We start from the raw sequence: 17,352 nt of genomic DNA, 5'->3' as shown, positions 1-17,352 counted from the left end.
CCCGCTCCTGGCCAAGCACCGCAGGCCCCGGCCCGCCTTTTCATGGGAAATTTGCTGAAAATTTGCTGATCTGCATGAAACATTTCTTGGGCGGGGGGAGAGGAAGAGCCTTCCCTTGGCTTCTTGTGGGTTCCTGGTTAAGTGGGGACGATAATGTATGCGAGGAGTGTGAGGAGGCAGCGGGGCTCGGAGGCCCCGCGTCCATTTTTCCCCACTGTGTGACACACATGGAAAATCATCAATACCTCGCTTGGCCAGATTCATTCAATTTGCCTGTATTTGTTAAAACTTTTGAGGGAGCACCGGATGCTTAATGCTTCATTTATGATTTATGCTCCATAAATGTATTAAAACATTAACCATATTTCTGCTATGGCATACTTGAATTCTCCTGGGAAAAAGCCGGAGCGTTTCTCAGGCTGCTACTCCGGCTTCCCTGAGGAGCGAGATTATTTGTGTTGTGTTACACCTCCAAGTGTTGATTAGGCCTCGGTGTTACCCTGACAGAAGTGTCGTGTGGTGCTTCTCTTTAATGGGGTAATAAGCTACATCAACTGCATGAAGGAAATGTTCCTTTTCAAGTCAGAAACGGCAAGAAAAGTTGTTGTGTGAAGCCAGCGAAGGCTCTGTCCCCTCTGTCCCCTCCACTCCAGCAATACCCTCCTCTAATAGGGAACTGGTGGCTGTAGCACTTGGGTGGTTCGGGCAAATTTATAATCGGGGTTAGAACTCTCTAATATATTAAATGGTTACACAGCACCCTTTGCCGAGCCCAGCTTTTAACCGCCTCACAGCCCTGCAGGCTCCAAAACACGGCTGTTAATTGGAAAGCAGGAAGGTTAAAAAATAGACAAACTAGTTTTCTGGCTTGGCTTTGACAGCATGGGTTATTTATGCAGGTTTTTTGTTGCCTTTTTTTTTTTTTTCCCAGGTTTTTTCTTTCCTTGTTTCATTTTTTCCCCTCTCTTTTTGTGCTGGGGTGGAGGGGTGGGGGCAGTCTGGAGGATTTCTTAGTGGTTGGGAAGCTTCACATTTTTCAGTAAGCATTATTGGGTAACAATTGGTGCAAACATTATGGAGGGGGAAAGGCACATAAATCACGAAATAAAAAAATAGTTTCTGCACATTTTCAAAAAACACGTTGTGCTCTCTGAGGTCCTTTTCATTTTAACCAAATCAGGGGGAACTTGTCCTCACAGCGGCAAGGCAGATGGAACAATAAATCACAGGAACCATTGACTGCCTGCAGTGTACTCTCCGCAGCTGTCACTTTTTTGTCTCTTTGGTTTTAGCTGACATGGTTTGAGGTCCACTGTGAACCAATCTGGACTTTTTTTTTACCGTCATATCCATCAAAACGACCAGTAGCCATCAACCTACTGCAGCGATCGATTCGTTTGCTTATTCTCACGCATAAGCCAATACTCAGCTCACTAGGTGAGGCTTGGGAGAAGCACCTCATTTTAGCTTTTTTTTTTTTCTCCCCCTCTTTCTTTCTTTTCTTCTTTTTTTTCCCTCTTTTTTTTTCTTTCTTTTTTTTTTTTTTCCCTTTTGCCTCCAGCTACAACTGTGATTTTCTGAGCGGTCTTGGCTAACGTTATTAAAGTTGCATCATGATAGATACAGAGCAGAGCCCGCAACGGCTTCCACCCACAACAACAGCAAACCCAAGAACAACCGTGGGGTTTTGCTGTTGTTGTCAGTGTTGCTTTCCAGGTGTAGCGAGACGTTTTCTAAGCTCGGAATTTCCAACTCATTGCTTATTTTGCAAAGTAAACAAGCAAATGTTATGTGCATAACCTTAGCTGTCTCTGCAAAGGTCAGTGCCTGGCTGCCGATTTCTTCTCCTGCCTTTTGGTGGCACTCTGATGCCAGCGATTCCTTCTGGCGTGTTTGGGAAACAAGACGTCCTTTCTTAACAAAAGACTCAATCTACAAAAGGCTGCAAAACAAAAAATTGATTAAATTTGAACTAGAGTATGAAAGTTTAGTTGGGTGGGTAAAATTGCCCCGTAAGCGCTAAATAGGGGCCGATCAGCACCATGGGCTGAAGGGTTGTGCTGGGCTCAGGCAGGACTGTGTGGGATGCTGGTAAAACAGGGGGTCCCTCCACACTCCAACAATACCTATGGATAGTTGAGATTGGATATCACATTATGTGGTTTCAGTTTATGACTTGAAACGTTGCAAAGTGTCTTTTGCATTTTAGCAAAGTGTGTTCTCCGAAGCGCCGTCTGTCACTGACTGAACTTCAGGCCACATTTTGGACAAGAGTGTGGGGTTTTTGTGGCATAAAAAGAAGTGAGGAGATATATAGGTAATACAGTCATATTAATATTTTTTTTTTAATGTCAAAAATACCTGTTCACTTTAAAAACTTTCAGTTAGGTCAAGTTAAATTTATTATATACAATTTTTTTTATAGCTGAACTCTGTGATTTTGACTCGAGGTGACAGCTGAAAAGCACCAGAAACCCTTGGAATTTCAGATCTATATATTACTATAAAGGAAGAAAATAAAGTTCCACCAGGAGAAGGCAGGGAATTGCGTTTACCAAATATACATAGTTTAAAAAACACAACCTCTGAAACATTTACCTTAAAAAAAGTCAAGAGAGCAGAAGTTTTCTTTTGTATCTATAGAGCAAACATCCCTGGGATTTGTAATAAAAACCCAGTTATGAGATCCGGGGTCCCTCCTGTTAACAAGGATCTCTTAGCAGATATTGAAATATTGCCACGTTGGAGAGAAGTTATTTAAGGACCCTCCAGGAGCTGATGCAAAGGCAGATTCTGCTGAGACTGTTTTGCTCTCTGCAAACCTTTGAAGGGAGCGTGTCCTGAACATATTCCACTTTAGAGAGATGCAACAAATAACAAGCTACAGCCAAAGCCAGCCCAGCTTCATGATGAATTTCAAGGAGCGTGACCAATAATCCTTCTACTTATCTTAAAAATCCTATGGAAGTAGTAAACCATTTCCAACACAACTGAAAGCAAAATGTGGGGGGAAAATAAGAAAGAAAAATCACAAAACAAGCCATCTGTCAGTGAGCAACCCAAGAATCCTGAGTCCACTCAAGTAGTTAGTGCATGTTTTTCTGTCCTGCTAATGGATTGCATACTGTTGAAAATATGAATTACAGAATAAATCAGAAGAAAGTAGCTGTTGTGGATGTGATCCTGCTCTTGGATTCAGTGAAAATATCAACCTGATTCTGTTTGCTGCTACTGGGGTGCACATCAGATTAATTATTCAGTGTAAATTACTCCAGATTGGCAATCGGAGCTCTCTAAATTTACTCACAGCCCGAGGAACGAGGCTGGGAGTCGATGAGGGTCAGACCAGTTTAGGCTGTGGATTTTCACAAACCCTCACCCTTAACGCTGGGACATACACACACATCTTAAATATACCTTTAAAAATGTCTTGTGTTGGGGAGATGCCAAACAGCTCTTGCTCCCTTTAGGGGAGACATGAAGGGTTATAAACCATGAGCCCTGTGCCAGAGCTGATGCCTAGAAAAAAAATCCCTGTTTCAAGTGACTCAGAGTTTTGGCTGAAGAGGGAGAGCAGGATAAGAGGGCCCTGCGTTATAGCAATTACGCAGGAATAAGGAATTTCACTCTGATTACCGTGCCAGCAAAATCTGTATATATATAATATCAGATAACATGGTCCTGCCTGTGAAAGGAAGGCCACTAATTCTACAGAATTCTTATTTTCAAATGAATTCCAACGACGAGAGCAGGGAGCAGCTTTGTTAAAAGGGCCAGTCATTAATATGCCTAATGGGGACTTCTCTCCTGTTCCTACCAAACGGTCTCTAATATAATTCCATGTTTTAACAGGAAGCAGTTCTGCATATTTTATAATTAGCTTTCCATGGTAGATATTTAATAAATGAAAGAAAGAAATGGAAAAAAAAAAAAAAAAGACAGTGCCAACACAAAACTTTGCTCATCACTTGGCTATTAAACACCATGGGTTTCACATGCACAAAGCTGTGTGAGGTGGGTGATGTGTGGGAGCTCCTGGGCTGCTCCATGTGCTCAGAGCCTGGCACAGGCACAGTCCAGGCAGGATCGGGCCCGCGGGTGCTGCCGCCGCCGCTGCCGCTGTTGTTGTTTTCCAAGAGGAAATATTTCGGGGCTGCCCTAACATTAGTGCAACATATCACTCGGGCTGCATTCCCTGCTGACTGCAGGCTGTTTGATGAGTAATTAGGAGACCTTCTCTTTAGTTTGTTTGACATATTTTACAAAACGTGCGAATCTGTGAAAAATTTGCTTGTTCATTTAAAAGGCAGAGTTCCTAAATGAAGCTAAATAGATATCATTTTAGGAGGCTTTTTTTTTCCCTCTTACAACTTCAAACACAATAGGCTCTTTTTGCCTCAAAAAGGATTTTTTTTTTGTTTCTGTTGAGAAGTAATTATTCTGTTGTTGCATCTGTGTAGCTTCACTCAGAGCTCATACAGAGAAAATCTCTGTAATACTTAGAGATAAACATATCTAGACACGCAGATATTCATGTGTGTACTTAAGTTTGTTTTTATTTTACACCCACACATCAAAACTGGTATCATTAGCTACTTACTGTAAAGCAATAAACTCAGCTCTCTTTCCTCTGCTCACATCAAAGATGAACACTTTTTTCTTGATTTTCCATCTTTAGCACAGAAACCTCAGAGAAAATTTTAAATATTTTCAAATATTCCAGCACCCATTATGCTCCTTTTGTGAAATACACTTTGAAGATCATTTGCTGCTTCAGATTGCATGATTTCAGCTGCTAATTTAACTTTCCTAACTATGGCAGTGTTGTGTAATTAAAAAGTTAATTTTTTCTTGGTTTGAAACTGTTTGGAGTTTTTTTAAATATAAATATGATTTTCTTCTCTGCAAAATAAGTGACACCTCTCAGCACCCTGAATTTCAGGGAAAGTTGCTTCTTGCACTATTCAGGATTATAAATTAAAAATTTATATATTCAGAAATAAAAATATAACTGTTCTCAATTTCTTTCCTGTCAAAAAAGAACTCTGGTATTTAGAGCCAAGCAGTCCTACTGACCCAAAGGTTAAAGTTTTCCCCAAAAAAGCAATGCTGGAATAAGGCTATGCTAGCTGAGATTAAAATCCTTTTGTGCTGTAAAATGTGAGCACAGGGATGATTTAAAAACCCCATACTTTTCTAGTCAGCTCTACTTATTGCTTCAGGCTGAGCATTTTGTTTTCCCTTTTTTTTTTAATCCTTTCTTTTATTATTTTTTTCTTTTTTTTTTTTCAAGTGAACACTTGCTTATTTTGGGGAAGCATCTCATTTATCTGTGCCTGCTTCTTCCAGAGACTTTTTCCTGCTGGAGAATTACTGCCTGGCACATCAATAGGCTGCAAATTATATAAGGGCTGTGTTTAACTTGCAGCCCGATTGCCACTGTCGGGAGGGTCCCCGTCTTTTAGCTAAACTGCCTTTTTCTGGAGGAATTTCAGATGTCTGTAATTGCTGCTCCTTTCAGCACAGCTTAAGGTATCAATATCAACTCGATTTGAATATCATAAGTGGGAAGTTGCTCTAAGCAAAACAAAAACATGTCAGTTGCCCAGGTGACATTTTGTAGCAAACAAGGAAATCACAACTCCAGGAAGTGTTGTATTTTATGCCAACAACAATATGACAGTTTTCTCTGTAAAGAAAACATGACACTTTTCCAAATATCAGAGGATGCCTCCGCTGCTCAAGGGATTCCTGTACTGTCACTGAAATGGAAGGTCACAGGCTGGTTTCATGATTTCTATAGTTTCAAAATGTTGTGGTGGAACGTTTGCACGCTAAATGCTGTAGGCTAAGGGAAATCTTTCCCTTCATCTCTGAAAGAAGTGACAGGAAGAAAAAGGTCCTACTTTGACAGCAGTAACCTCTAGGTCTAGAGGTTCTGCCCCAAGCAACTCTGAAGTAAAATTACCTATGTTAATGTGTTGTCCTCGCTGTCATCCAGGCACACGTGTGTGAGCGTGCAAGGAGTCCGAGGGGCAAGTGTGCAACCCAGGGGCTCCAGCAAATGCTCCTGTCCTGTTTTCACCTGGACGTGGCTGTAATAAATGCTGGAAAGTTTCTGCAAACGATTTCTTTTAAGAGGTGGGGTTTCCACTTCTACTTCAAGAAGGTAGGGACCGACTTGCTATGCCAGTGCCTAATTCTTGACGCTTAAATAAACAGACTTTTGCTTTAAGCTCGGGGAAAAAAGTTTTAACTTCAAGGCTATGGTCAGGATCAAAACACATTTGTTTCCAGCCTTGCTCCTTTTTTTATTCTTCCCCCTCCCCCTTAAGAAAAACACACCTTAGTCTATAGATTATATACTTCCTGCTGCCCTTTTTATAAGCAATAAGAATTTAATAACTGAGGGCAACTCTATAGTAATATTTATATGGGTCAAGTGGCTTAAAAGTATGCAATAAATGTAAAGTTATGAACCACATTGCCCCTTTTTAAATAATGCAGCTAGCACCGAGATATTAGGTTTCATATTCTGGAAAAAGGTGTTTTAGCCTAGGCTTTAGGAGTACACCAGACATGAAAAGTTATACTGATCCCATAATAAAGTCACTGCCTGCTTAATATGGTGTGTTATGTAGAGCTCCAGATCTTAATAGCAGACCACAGCAAGAACGTCCCAGATGATATCAACAAAACCTTCGCTTTCTCATTAGCAATCAGCAAATTCTCCTGGTGTCTGCTGGTTTCAAATAAGGGCAAGTGCCTCTATTCCTGGTGTGAAGCCCAATAGGATAATAGAAATAATGTAGTCTAATCAGCAGCGAACACATGAGATCCCCCTGTCAGAGCAGGGCTTGGTGACTCCCCTTCAGCAGCTTGTAACAGCCTTCCTGGTCCTGAGGAGCAGGATCTGTGGGATTGCGGGAGAGGGAGCAGGAAAAGCCACTCCTCGTGCATTTCCACCATCACCTCCCTGCCAGAGGACAGCTACTATTTACAAACAAGAGGGGTTTGAGGATGTCTGCATAAAAATAAATATTAACCCCTCCTTAGAGTTGTTGTTCTGAATATATAAAGAAAAGCTGTGCGTGGTTTCTGTGTATATAAACACATCTACGTGTGCATGGGCAGATTGATTTGATTTGATCTCATCAAACCATCGACTTCTTTGATAAATCTGATCAAATATTTGTCATCATGGCCCAAATGACTATTCCTTTGTTGTCCAGTGCACTGCTGATGTCTGCACACTGTCTGCAACTGTATTAGTATTTTTTTTTTAATTATTGCTGTTAGATTTAAACAGATTTTGTGTTTGGACGTACATTTACAGCAGGATATTATTAAGCATGGGGACCACCATTGCTGTTAAACCATTGTGATGTAAGTGTGAAGGACACACGATCATCCTGCTCTTGCAGCCTAAATAATCCATGGCTGTGCTTGGGGAAATGCAGAAGAGTTTCAGTTTTTGCACTGATTTTATAATTGTAAGGGGTTTTTTTTCCCCTCCCTCATTTTCCCTCGTGATTTCTGTGTGCTCTTAGAATATCACTGGTTTCTATTTAAGAGTATTTTTTGCACTCCTGTTCAGCCCTGGTTAAAACTTAAGCCTGTGAATGTGGCTGGTGCCATGCAAGGAAATGCAAGTCTAAGCTGCAGTAGTGTAAACAAAAAAGTGTTTTAAGAGGTGCTTAACTGTGTTTTGAACCCTGATTAAGCCTAGGGTTACTCAGTGTTTATATGTGCATTTGGAGTGCGTTGGGAAAATTCAGTGTTTAATGGTTCCTGTGCTGATCTTTTGTTAGAGCCCTGGGCTGCGGTGCCTGAGAGCAGTGATTACTGGCCAGATTAAAAACCACAAACTCGCTCTTATTCCGAGTTTTGTCCAACTTTATTCCTGCTGATGGGAAGCAGGGGTCCCTGTACCTCCCAGAGTCAGGATTTTAAAAACTGACACCACGAGTCAGTCCCCCGAGCTCTGATTTTGCTATTGGAGTAAATAGTGAGGTAAGAGAGTGCTCTTTTGAACACATTCATAAAATTGGGAATGGTTTCTATCTATGGGTCTCATTATGGTTCTCAGGTCTGATTTTTTTCTTTGAATAACATGGACAAGGATGGTACCCATGAAGGCCAAATATTCAAAAAAAATGGATGATGACAAAGGACAATGAGGCAACAGCACAAAGCCTCTTGCTTCCAACTTCTCTGCACTATTTTGAATTCTATGAATGACCTTGCTGAGTGCTTCATTCTCCTAAAATAACAAGCAGGTCAATACCAGTCCTGCTTGTGTGATAAAATGCAGTAATTGCTGACCAGGACATGTCCACAAAGGAGCTGGGAGAGCTGGTCTGTGGGAATGAGGACATTTTCACCAGCAGGGTCAGGAGATCCTGACAGTTCAGGACAGTCCATGGCAAAGGAAGACAAGGAATGTTGAGGCAGACTGAAAAAAAGAACTGATGGATGAGGGTGATGCTACCAAAGGGAAAACTGTGCTGACAAATAAACGCATATTTACTAAAAGAAACCTTCTTGTTTTTGAGAAGTGAGAGGTGAAATTGAGACTACTGATGCTAAATTACATGATTATTTTGCTCAAGTGAGAGGGGAAAAAGGGCTCTGGGGGAAAGCTGGCTCTGCAACATGCAAGCACGAGCTACCTGCACCTATAGGGAGGTTAGAAATTTAGGAGAAGGTGTCTGATATCAAAGCAGGGAGGCTGTGGAGCAGTCTCCATATGTGGGTAACGATGTGAAAAACCACTAACGGCTCTTAAAGCAGAGCCTGATGACAGGAGGTTAGAGGACATGTCTGCAATGGAAAGGGCCCGGATGGGAAGACCCAACGAGCCTCATCCAGCCCAGTTTAATGGAAACGCCCTGGAAAGCGGAAATACTGAGGCACACCAAGCTCAGACTGTCTAAACTTCCATTTAAGTTACTTTTATTACTATGGATTTAATCCGTGCAGTTTCCAGGGATGGGGAGCGCCTGGGATCAGCCACTCTCTGCTGTGGGAGGGCACCTCTCAAGAGGTGTTGCAGTAACAGAGACAAGATCTGAGGTCATATTTTACCAAAGAAAGAGGTTTTGGAGTGATTTCAACAGCGCTGCTGTGCTACAGAAGAGTTCAGAGAACAAGGGGCACAAGGTAGGGCAAGAGGATTTTTGTTGCTCAGGGAGAGTAGATATACAGGGGCACTGCCCTGATGTGATGCCACTTCTCTGTGTCTTACTCTATATGAACTACACACAGATTAAAACCAGAAAAGGACACCCCCCCCCCCCCCAAAAAAAAAAGAGAGAAAACAAAGTAGAGAAAGGGGAATATTAAGATATTAGGAAGAAATTCTTCCATGGTGAGGCCCTGGCACAGGTTGCCCAGAGAAGCTGTGGCTGCCCCATCCCTGGAAGTGTCCAAGGCCAGGCTGGATGGGGCTTGGAGCAACCTGGGCTAGTGGAAGGTGTCCCTGCCCATGGCAGGGTCATGGAACAAGATCAGCTTTAAGATCCCTTTAAATTCTAAACAGTACTTATTGCCTGAGCTCTCAAGACAACAAAGTTACCTTCCTCCAGCCTAGAACACCAATAAATTGACACTTGTAGAGCTGTGCCTTGGAAGTGTTGTTTGCATCATGGCTTTCACTGCATCCCACATGTGGGAACCCAAATCTTGGAGTCCTGGAAACCTTGTGTGTCTGCAGCTTCTCTGTGAGCCTGACAAGGGATCATTAGTAACTCGCTGATGTCTCTCTCTGTTTGTTCTACTTCACGAGACACTTCCCCAACTAATTTAGAACAAAGCTTGGTGTTTACTTGGCTTCACAAAATGACACTCTTTTTCCCCCAAGATTGCTGCAAGGGCTTGGGAAAGAATATTTACATAAACAGGTTTCAACTTCATCAAGAACAGGTCAGGAAAGGAGGGCAAATCCAAGTGGAGGGGAAATAGAGCAGAGCATAAAGTGGAGTAGTTGGTGCTTCATTTAAGGCTGCAAAAGAAGTGCTTTGAATGTTTGTAGGGCTGTGAGAGAGTCACACAGTTACCTGAGCCCCCTAAAACTGCAGGAAGAGCTGTGAGGAGTGGTTGGCGTTTACAGCAAGGGCAGCATGAGGCAGAAAACCATCCATGTGTCACAGCCTCTTTGTGCTGCAACTTCACTCTGGAAGCCTTTGAAGCCTAGAGACTATGAAATTTTAATTGTTAGCAACCTCTCAGGGACCTGGGGATAATACCTGTAGGAAAACTTACGGCATTCCCGCTGGAAGGAAGGGAGAGGGTGGCAGTGAGGTGAGCACCACAGATCTCCCCGTGTGAGTGGAGCCATGGTCTCCACATGAATCTGCTGTTCCCAAACTTCACTCATCAACATTTTCCCTCTTGGGGGAAAGATGACTCCTCAATACTCATTCCAGGAGCCGAGGGGCGTCTTGCATGGACAGAAAGAAGCAGAATTAGTTTGTGGGAAGTGGCTGGGTCCAGTATGTAAATAAAAGCAAGTCACATCCTCATTATGTGGCTCTTTTGAATAAATGTTAGCCTTTAAGTGCCAGCTGTCACTCTATGCATGGCCTCCCTTCTTACAACTAACCTCTCAGTCACCTCGCCTTGTCTCCCTAACTTGTCCTATTATGCAGTACCAAGCTGAGTCATTGTTTCAAGCAGGAGGTGACATGTTAATAGCTTAATAATAGTATAATCTCGCAAATAATAATATGCTGTCACACTGTCTGAAGCACAATGTTTACAGGAGAAGTGGTAATGTATGATGACAGTAATTTGAATAAAAATGAATTTACTGCTCTTGTCTCATTTGCAGTAAATTTTCGCATCTTTCATGCACAACTGGTGCTCCATGACCTCTTTCATTATTGTGTTCTCAGTGGCTGCTGCTTGCTTTAAAGTGAAAGGCAGGCAAATGAAACAGAAACCTGCAGCTTAACAACTGATCTCCAGAAAAGAGTTTGCACGGCGGCTTCTGGAAATCTCACTTTGTTTGTTTACGGAGCCGATCCATTGTCAGCCAGGCTGTTTAATTAATGCAAGCTGGAGGTGCCGATTGAAAAGCAGGCACGGGCTGATACCATTATGCATTGACAATTTACAAAATAATTGTCATTAAAATGTGGCAGAGGGAAGGAAAAAAGGGCTTGGAATACAGAGACCAGCGTTCAGGCTGAAATTCAAGTTTGCGCAGCTTAAGGAGAAACTGTTTGAAATGCTCTGGGTGTTGTTTGAAGTGGAGAAAAGCAATCATTGAGTTAATTATAAATGTCTGGTGATATGATAGTGGACTGGTAAAACTTAAAAAATTTTCCCTGAATATATAAAATATCTGGTTGTGGGTGGTTTCTAACTTGTCTTTTGCTGTATCATAAAATTCTGCCATTTCCATGTCTGATACGGGCCAGGACTCCTGGCATTATTCTGACAAATAAATAGGGAATGTACTCTAGATCAAAACTGCCTTTGGAAAATTTAAATTCCTAGGACAGTTCTGTTTCTCTAAAAGAAAAAAGAAGTTATTACGTGATGTGGTTCATTTGATGAAAAAGAAGAAAGTTTACAACTCACAACTGATATGCCTGGACTAAATTTAGTTTGATGGAATGAGGACAACTAATTGAAACTTGCTGGGACTCAAAACACTGCACAGGACAAATTCTCCCCAAAACTGTTAGGTTTTATCTAAGTTTAAGTGAAAGTATAGAATTAAAAAATGTGGTTTGCATGACCTAGTTCATGGGTTGAAGTAATTAAGACCCCAGATTACCTCTCTGTCTTTAAATATATACGAGCACAATTATGTATCTAATAAATAAAGTATTTTTCTCTAAATTGAAAGTTAAGCAGTGTTAGGTTTTTTGTGTATTTAGGGGTTTTGTTGTTGTTTGTTTGGGTTTTTTTAATAGCTGTGCTACTGCTCTTTTGTTCCTGCTGCAGAAACTGGGAGCTGAGCTGGAGACCAACCTCAGTGATGGGCCACGCTGAGTGTGTGTACTGGGAAATCCATTAGGAAAGGGACACATTCGGTGATAAATCACAGTAAAGCACAGTTTGTTGTACTTTTGAATCTGAGTTTTTAAGAGGGGCAAAAATTAGTCTTCAGTGTCCCAGCTTTGCACACTGATGCTAAAGGCTGAGATCTTTCTATTCAGCTCTTTTTAAAAACAAGACACAAATGTTTTCTCCTACTTTGACATTGATTTAAGTAATTCAAAACTGCTCTCAAATCTAACTCACATTTTTATTTGCAAGGTGAAGGCTAGAGCTGGTCTCTAGCCCAGGAAAACTTGTGTCAACAAGGATCTGGGAGCCACTGGGTGCTGCTGCCATGGGATGGTCCAGGAATTGCTCTCTGGTGCCTGTTCTGCAGCTCACAATGATGTGCAACTCTTATATATCTATTTTTATGCTATTTACAGTGAAATGCAATAAATGGTGTGCGTTGTGTGGCTAGAGGGTGCCAGGGAACTCTGGCAAGAGGCAACACACAGCTCCCCATGGGGCCAAGGTGATCTTTGGGACTCATCACCTGCGGGTTTTAACGAATATCTTCAGTGATGTTGGATCTAGAATGGACCTTCATATCCTTAAATTGCTTAATTTTGAACCTGGTCTGGTGGATGTTGCCGCTGCCCATAGCAGGGTGCTGGAACTAAATGATCTTCAAGGTCCCTTCCATTTTGTGATTTTATGAGAGTACAGCCAATGGGTTTCATAAACACTTTGCAAGGCTGAAATTGTTTTAGAATTGAATTTTCCTTCTTTTTTTTTTTTTTTAGCATGAGTAGTGCAAGGGGCTTCAGTGGGATTGCTCAGAGTAGCAAGGGCTGAGTGACCCCCTCCAGGTAACTGCATTAAAATAAATTGCTTTGTTGAAAAGATTTTTCCATTGGAAAATATTTTCTATTTAAAAATGATTTTTTTCCCCAGTGTACATTTAACTATTTTCTTAATTTTGGAAATTCTAGCAGTGTGAGTTAAAAATCAAAATATTTGTGACATCACAGAACCAAGTAATGATTACTGGAGATTATGTGCCAAAGGGTAGAAAAGAACAGAGCAGCAAAGTCTCTCTTTGGCTGATGGAGTTTATTTCATGTTTATAAAATGTCTCTTACCCTGAATCACTGATGTTCAAGGGGATATTGACACTTCTGTGTCCTGCTTGCAACTCAGAGGTCCTTTATGTTGCTTAGTGCCACCTTTAATTATTTAAATATAGCAGATTAAAGGTCTTAATTAGGTGTATTTAAGATTGTTAAATATGTCAGTGTCCTGAACAGCCAAAGTCATCTACAGATATATGTGTCATTTCTCAAATGCAAGTTTCCCTGGAAAAAAATAGCCCCAAAATATTGTATTTGTGGAAATAAATAGTGGGTGGAGTTGATTTTCCCGGCGTGAAAGTCAAGTGGAGTTTTTAATTGACTCCACCAGGCACTGGATCAGCCTGTGGGGTGTTTGGTGCTCAGTTACAAGTTAGTGCTCTCTCTAATCACCTTGTTCTCTAAAGGAAATAGATACTAAACAGGAACCATCTGGTAATACATTCTGTACCTCTTAATTACAATGTTTTGAGTGGCACCTAAATAAATTTCATTTACAAGCACATGACTGCTTGTCAAAAGCTCTGTTGATAATTTTATTATTGTAGTATACCTTCTCTCTTAATGACCCCGGCCCAGTAAAGTCAGGAATATTCAGCTCTATGACAAAAAAAGTGATTGTCTTAAAAAAAGAAAGGCACAAACTCCATCTTTCATAGCATGTTTCTAATTATTTTCAATTTTTTTGTTGTTTGGAATACCTTTACACATGACATGGTGATGTACTCACATTAAAAATTACCAAACCTGTAATTTCTTGGTAGAGAGAAGAAGCTGAGGCAGTTCTGTGGAGAGCCTGGAATTGTTGTAAAGTACCTGTGTTTTTTTATGATCTGTGTGTTCCTGGGTAGATGTACTGTAGCATTTAGACAATTTTCTCTTTGTTAGCTGCAGGAAAAGATCAATATTATAAAGAAGTTGAGTGACTCTGTGAATTAGTCTCCTGCGTTTTCACCCTGGGAAGTGGGGATTTAAATCCTGTCCCTGGTTTTGAGGCTGAACCACAAGCTGGAGCCTCCCTCAGATTTGGAGGTTTTCAGTTTGGGGTTACTGGAGCTGAAAAGGGCTTTCCTCATGTCTTAGTAATCTCTGGTGGGAATTCGTCTGTATTAAAAAATCAACATATAATTTGGCAGGATGCAGGATGATTGGCAGCTTCTGTTCAGGGAAAACCTGGGGCAGCACTTGGATGGAGGTGTCACCACCACACTCTGTGGCACCCTGGAACTCATGGAAGGTTTCTTTGAAGTGAAAGGAAAGATTTTCTCATGCCATGACATTAAACAGTGGCACATCCACTTGCCAGGGGTGAGCAGCATCCTGAGGGCAAAATTGAATATAAAAAAAATTATCAATAACATCCAGTTTTTACTAAGTTTTCTGGGAAACTGCTGTCTTCACGTACAAGTGTCTTTTAAAAACAAGAAGTTGGAGGAGACAGAAATACTAAGAGAAAGGGCACAACGGAAGTTTCTGGGAAAACAGGAGGAATGTGGCACCTGGAGGGGTTTTGTCCATTTCTTTGGGATGAGCCGCCCATGGGAAAACACAGCAGCATAAAAAGTAAAATAACCTTATTTCTAAATTCATGGCAAATTAAAAAAGGATTCCTACTGCTCTCAGCAGGCTCCTTTATTCCTTTTTAGTTGCAGTTGATGGTTTTTCTCTTCTTAAAATAATTTTGTCTCCAGGTCTCAGTCTTGATGTGGGAACTTTAGGAAACAGATAAGCTTTCAAATATTTTTTTAATCAATGCTTTAGCAAGCTAGAGTTGAAATAGCACTTAAATTCAGAGAGGTACTGGTAAAATAGAGAGGATGATCTTCACCAGGAGGGTTTGTAAGTCGGGTTTGAGGCGACTGAGCTGCCTGAGCAGGAGAGGGAATTCACTGTACACAGCAAACTGTTATCCCCTACAATATAATATCTGGATTTGAAGCTGATATTTAAAGAGGGCACTTGCTTTACTTATGAGATTAAAGGCAAATGCTCTCTTTTAAAAATGAAGTCATGCTGTGTTTTGCACCTTTTGACACTTATTAACTCAGGTCATTAAAAAGAGGCTAATTAAAAAAGAATGTAAAACAAAAGAGTCATTTGTCTATCGCCGAGCTCGGTTCTTCATGTGCTCTGGCTGGAGGCAGTCTCTGTTTAAACCTTGGGTACAGAAAGCACTGGGAGCCACTGGGGCATGCTTGGAGCTTGTCATGGCTTTTGGCAACACTGTGGTCCGGCTCATTATGCACCTCATAAAGAAGAGAAGTCATTGTCATCAAAATTAGCTGGAGCTGGAATTTACATTCGTGGAAATTTTGGTTTCACCACTGTCCTCTGGGGCCGGACAATAAAGGAAACCTTTCCCCAGCTGCAGTTAAAGAAAGTGAAGTTCAATAAACGCTGAGTGCTTCGTTAAGGCGTTTCCGAAAGGACTGCGCTGTGAGCACGTGAGATTTTACAGCTGATAAGAATTTGGTACAAGCAGCGTGTGAAGTTCACTGGTTTTGGTGTGTGAGATGTGCTCAGCACACCCAAGTTTGGCTTGTAAAGAGCCTCTTGTAATCGCTTTTCATCCCAAAGAGTTTTTGGTTTTTCCAAAGGGAGACTTTGCTGGCAGGGAGCTCCTCTCCTATAAGGTTCAAAAGTTGGTTTTTTTCACAGGAATAAACTTTCCTGATGCTAGTGAGGGAGTCCTTATGAGGATTTCCAAGGACATATGAACAGGTTTGTGGGGCATCTTTACCAAAAGCATGTGTTGCGTCAGTCGGTCTGTCCCGAAGCTCATCCAAACTGAGCAGACTGGAGGTATTTTGAAGGCAGGAGTTTTCCTGGAAAGGTTTTACACCCTGTTGAACTCTACAGAAAAAATCATAAAGGCTCATTTTCCCTGAAGGATGCCCACCTTTCCCCAGGCAGATCCAGGTGATGGCGCTTGGCACTGGTTCAGCCATGATGCTGCACGTCCAGAGCTGTAAAGATATTTATGGAAATATCTCCTGCAGGGTTTCAATTCCTTCCCACAGCTATGGGCCTTGCTGACCTCGGAGCGTCAGGTCAATCACTGAACATTTCTAGAGAGGGTTCTCCTAACAGAAATGTGCTCCTCCGAAAATCCAAGATTTGTGGGTTGGAATCGATTTTGGCCGCTGTTTTTTAAAGCCTCCCCAGTCTCTCCTCACACAGATGATCGTAAATTCAGTCCAGAGCCTTGATTCACAAGGTATTTAAACAGATGCTCTTATTTAAACATAAATCCTATCATAAACTTCAAATTTATGCTTACATGATATCCTGACTTAGGGTCTTAGAGCTGGAAAACACAAAGGGATTAATGAACTTAAGGAAAAGGTTAGGAATGTCATTCAAATGCTGATTGAGGCAATGGCCTTTCCAAGGCAAGGTCTCCCCAGTGCTGGAGTCCAGCCCAAGCCTGGCAGAGCAAAGGAGGCAAGAGGGGGTTAGATCCTGCCCAAATCTCGGATGGGTGTGGTGGTGGCAAGGGACCAGTTCCACCTCCTTGTTCCCTGTGCCGACACATCCCCTGCCAGCCAAGCCCCAGCAGTGCCCGCTCAGCCCCTCGCTTCTCCTCCCAGCCAAGGAGGGGTCTGGGGGCAGCCAAAGCAGACAGGGGAGTTTAAAGCTGCCTCCCCCTCCCCAATTTAATATGGAGATCCATACATTGCAGAAACCCATGTGCCAAGTTCAGAGCTTCAAAAGCAGCGGCACACAGGACCAAAGGGTTAATAAACGTCTGCAGCAAAGCGTCTGGCGCTGGTGGGGGCTCCGATCATCACGGGAGGGAGCGGGACCTGCTTTGTGCAGGAATCTGGCTGTAACCAGAATATCCTGCAGGAAGCAGTCGTTTTAAACAAGCCATTTTTTGTTCTGGAATATAATTAATACATCAGGTCATGTTTTGTACTGCCAGTGGCGTGTTTATTACATTATTACTTCACAGACATTTTTCGCTGTAGTCCAGGAGTTAGGAGTCACTGGCTTTCTCACAGAGCTATCCCATTTAAGCAGGGTAGGTTTATACCTAGTCTGTGAATATTCATGTCTCCTGAAAATAATAACAGTATTATTGTTGCTGAAGTCTTCAGGGAAGCTAGCTGCCAGTGAGAGATTATTTAAAGCAGGTTCTCCCATCACCCCTCCCCAATGAAAATGCTCAGAAAAATCCTTATAGACAGATAGGCACAGGGTTTTTTTCCTTTTTTTTTTTTTTTTT

General features: G+C 41.8%; 1 long non-coding RNA gene across 1 annotated transcript; it reads left to right on the top strand.

Moving 5' to 3' along the window:
* The first annotated feature begins 2,210 nt into the window (after window positions 1-2,210).
* LOC135418464 (uncharacterized) lies at window positions 2,211-3,165 on the top strand. The gene is made up of 2 exons (XR_010432460.1): window positions 2,211-2,317; window positions 2,426-3,165. It is a non-coding gene; the product is annotated as an uncharacterized LOC135418464 (long non-coding RNA).
* Window positions 3,166-17,352: the final 14,187 nt, after the last annotated feature.

Source organism: Pseudopipra pipra, chromosome 8, assembly GCF_036250125.1.
Source record: "Pseudopipra pipra isolate bDixPip1 chromosome 8, bDixPip1.hap1, whole genome shotgun sequence".
In the NCBI taxonomy this organism is placed as follows: Eukaryota; Metazoa; Chordata; class Aves; order Passeriformes; family Pipridae; genus Pseudopipra; species Pseudopipra pipra.
This window is presented reverse-complemented; position numbering and strand designations above follow the sequence as displayed.